This window comes from Strix uralensis, chromosome 4 (genome assembly GCF_047716275.1).
Source record: "Strix uralensis isolate ZFMK-TIS-50842 chromosome 4, bStrUra1, whole genome shotgun sequence".
NCBI lineage: Eukaryota > Metazoa > Chordata > Aves > Strigiformes > Strigidae > Strix > Strix uralensis.
The window spans coordinates 7324481-7328706 of record NC_133975.1 but is presented as its reverse complement, the minus strand read 5'-3'; positions in this window follow the sequence as shown (position 1 = coordinate 7328706).

Sequence of the window (4226 nt, the reverse complement as noted above, 5' to 3'; positions counted from 1 at the left end):
GCAATCGGTAGCAGGAAAATGGTTATAAGTCACGGTGAATGCTAAAATTAAAGGGCCTCAATGTCTTGTTTGACTGTGCATCATATTTGGCTCTTCTAAAAGGTGGGTGGAAAGCACAAGACTAAAAATGTCCGCTTGAAAACTGGACACGGGTCCACACCGCATATTTCAATAGGCTCCTGTTTCAGGGTGGCTAAGGTTAGCTTTCTGATCAACTCAGCCCAGTATCACAAAGAGAAACATTATCAGCTCTTTCTGTTGTGTTAATATCCAATCTATTTTTCAGCAGTGCAATTTCCTGCCTGCTCTTTGAACATCTATCAAAGGACAAGACACCAGATCATGGCAGACATTCTTCTAGTGGTGACATCTGCTAAACTAGTCAGTCTGTTCCTATACAGCCCACTCAATGCATCCTAAAATATTTTATAAGCCACCAGTGGAACAGAGAATGGTAATGCGGGTCCCTGACCTTTATTTGAGCCACCCTGATGTTCAGTACAGATGGGGAATCACACTTCAGCAGCCAGAATTTCTGGGTCCATTCAGCTTAGGTTTTCTGTATTACCTCCAAACCCAATAAATTTCACTTAACACCATCTGGCACTTCATATCCTTCACTGTTTTTCATCTGAGAGCACTGGCAAATCTGCATGTGAGGCTTAATCCAAAAGCCTCTGAAAACTGATGGAAAGATGGTTTTGGATCACGCCTAAAAGTTCAAGACTTTATTTAGAAACATGCTTTCTACAGCTTTGCTGGAAGATGCTCTGCCTTTGAACAAGTACTCAACCAGTAGTGAACATATTCTAAGAAAAGATCTGGACACCTAGGAAAAGGTTCGTTTAATTACATTTTGAGAAGTTAAGAAATATCACTAATAAAATATTACCCAAACTCTTATGTATTAGCTCCATTGCTAATTTTGCTTTGGGCAACATCACTGATACCATGACTATCAATGTGTTTCACAAACAAAGTCAAGTGCTGCTAGGGGCTACTCACAGCTAATTTTCAGAGTTATTCATAGGACCTGCAGTCTCTGCGTCACTGTCTCTCCTGTGCTCTCTGGCTATATTCCTAAATGTTTTCCATATCAGTGCTGACTTCTGCCTGAATTTTTGGTTCTGCAGACAGAAAAAAACCCAAAATGTGCCCAATCATCTGAGAGTTTTCTTGTAGGTTTGATTGGAAGTTTGACTCAACCAGTCACTATTCAAGGAGTCCTTATTGCTCTCTGCTCCTCATCATTGTTCTGGGTTGTGGTTGTATCTTCTGAGCATGATCTCTGCTATGCTTGAGCCCTGGTCCCTGATCCACATCTGCCTGACCTCATTCCCATTCTGTCTAGTCCCTGTTCTGGATCCTCTCTTGTGTCACTGCTCTTCCTAATCTTCAACTTAATCCCATGCTAAACTTTAATTTTCTTCTTGAAAGAGTTCCTAGATATATTTTGGCCAATTTTCTGGCCCTCCATCTCACTTATCTGGACCACTGTATTCTTCAAATTCACATACATTGATCAGAGTTGTCCTCATTCACTTCTTTTGAGACCTGCCTGACCCTGACCACCTTGGTGAGACCTCTTAACAACCAGGAACCTGGCTAAAGGACATGGCTGACTAGCAATGTCATTGACTGTTCAATAACCAGCATGCTTGGTTGTCTTTTCTCCCAGATACAGACCAAGCTGATAATCTATGAGGCTGATGGTATAGCAGGCTGGAAGAAGAAAAGAGACTTGCTCAAACTTACACCCAAGACCATTCACGAACAGCAGTGAAGACTCCAGCTGCATGCATAATGATAAGTAAAACAGGTAAAGGCCATTTTCTAGCTATGAGGTCAATTGTCATAGTATAATGTGGATCTGGATAGCTAAACGCTCCTCCCCCAAGGAAAAAAAAAAAAAGAAAGGAAAAACCCCATGTTGCCCACATGCGAATTGCCCATTGGGAATCATCCCTATCCCAGGCTATCCCCAAAGTGTGCCTGGGCATTGTCTGAGAAAACTCACTTGGCCCAGACCAAACCCATCCAATGGAGTGAACTTGTCATTTAACAGTGTCCTCTGATGTGGTGTGCACCTCTTGGTGCAGATTGGAGGATGGCTGTGGTTTGTCAGTCTCTCTGCCCTCCTGAGAAAAGCTTCCATGGTGGGTAAGAAAGGCCTGGCTGGTGCATTGATGCAGTCCTGCTACAAGTGTCTTCACCAGGCTGATGGGACAGGAGAGAATTCAACAGCAATAACAAACCAATAATCTTCAGCCAGCTGAGAGACCATCACTCCTATGACTAGCCAAGGGAGAAAGTGTCAAACCACAGACATGGTAATTGAGAATCAACCTCTTCGCATCATCCCCATGTCACCCAAGTGGATGGATGTGTCCAACTCTCAGCACTCAATGACTCAGAGACAGCAGAATACTCAAATTCAACCCTGAAGGCAAACACCCACTCAAAGGCAGCTTCATACTTGACAAAGGATCAACAAATTTTGGCCAAAGCCTAGTTCTTCAGCAGCCCCAACATTCTGGGCTTGAACTCTGTATCACAAGTTCACTGCTGTACTTCAGCCCACCACTAATTTCTCTTTCCCTATTTCTTTTTTCTACACTGTTCACCAGGACCCAAATCAATGTAGAAGTAAGAAGTTCACAGACCAAACTGTCAGAGAGTTGATAATGTCCACAGAGTATTCATTTATGTGCTGTGAAACATGTTAGGGGGCCAAGGTGAAGAAATTGTATTGCAAAACTGGCTTGAATCTTGGCAGGGGTCATATTTTATATCATATTAAACCTAGAAAGACATTTACTGACTAGTACTAAACCAAGTCCTGCAGTAAACTGATGTATAGGTTACCACTCACATGTTTCATATGTTAAGTAATGGAGTTGTTTCTCTACTTGCAGGATGCTGACAGGCAGTAACACAAAACTGAAGATTTGTACTGAAAGGAAGTTGAAAGGGAAAGTTAGAAGTCAAATGATTTCACGACTTATTTAAACAGTACATTTTCAATGCTAAATGTTAATAGAATGAACAACAGAATAAAGTCTATTAAAAGTAAAATATAAGGATGAAGTTCAAAAAGGGAATATAGAAAAAATATGCACATAGGTAAGCCAATGTTAAAAATGAATATAAATCTATTAAAAAACATTCTGAAGAGCAATTTCCTAAAACTCTGAAAGCTAATAATAAAAACTGCTCCAAACACTTCCAAAGCAAGTAGTTTGCCAGACAGCTGTTCAGACTAATAGGTGATCAATATGTGATAGATGAGTACTCACAACACATTATCTTACGATAGCAAAATCAAATAAATACTGAGGATGCATCCCACACTACAGCCTTTCCTTACAGGGAGCACATCTGAAGAGGTATCTCAAATTGAAGTGTAGGTAGAAGACATTTTCAAACAAACTGATAAAGTGAGTAAGACAAACCTGCAAGACCAGATGGTATTCACCCAAGAGCTCTACGGAAATCCAAAGAGGAAATTGCTGAACGGTTATCCGCAGTGCAGAGCCAACCTGCTGTTTAAATCAGACTATGTCAGAAGAATAAAAGCAGTAAACGTGATGCAAAATGAAACAGCAGTTTCCAAAGACAGCCTAATGAAGAAATAAATACAGACAACTATCATTCTGTATAAGGCAAAGTGATACAAATTCTAAAAAAGGATATTAGACCCATCAGGGAGCAAGGTGTAATGGAGAACAGGCAAGTATTGCATCTATAGGTGGAAGTCGTGTCTCACAGATCTTTGAGGGTGTCACTGAGTTTTGAGGGATGGTGATCTGAGTAATAGGGTTCACTTGGATTTCCAAATGTGGGAACCTATGAAAAAATTAAGCTGTTCTTGAACAAAGGAGAAGGTCCTCTTCTGGCTCAACAACTGTTTAAAGCTAGGAGACCAAACAAGGAATAAAGGACCAGGTTTCAAAACAAAGGGGGCCAATCTGCACAACTGGATGATGTTCTATGCTGCTAGGGCCTCTGGCGTTCAACATATGTATTCTAGAAAAGGCACAAGAAGTGAAAAGCAGGATGACAACTTTTTCTGATGATATTCAACCATCTAAAATAGTCCATACTAAAGCTGTGAGCAAAGAAATTCAGAAGGATTTACAATGCTAAGTGACTGCACAGTCAAATGGAAGACAACACTCAGAGTAATATAAGTAATGAGAAAAAAGCAATCCTAAGGATACATACAC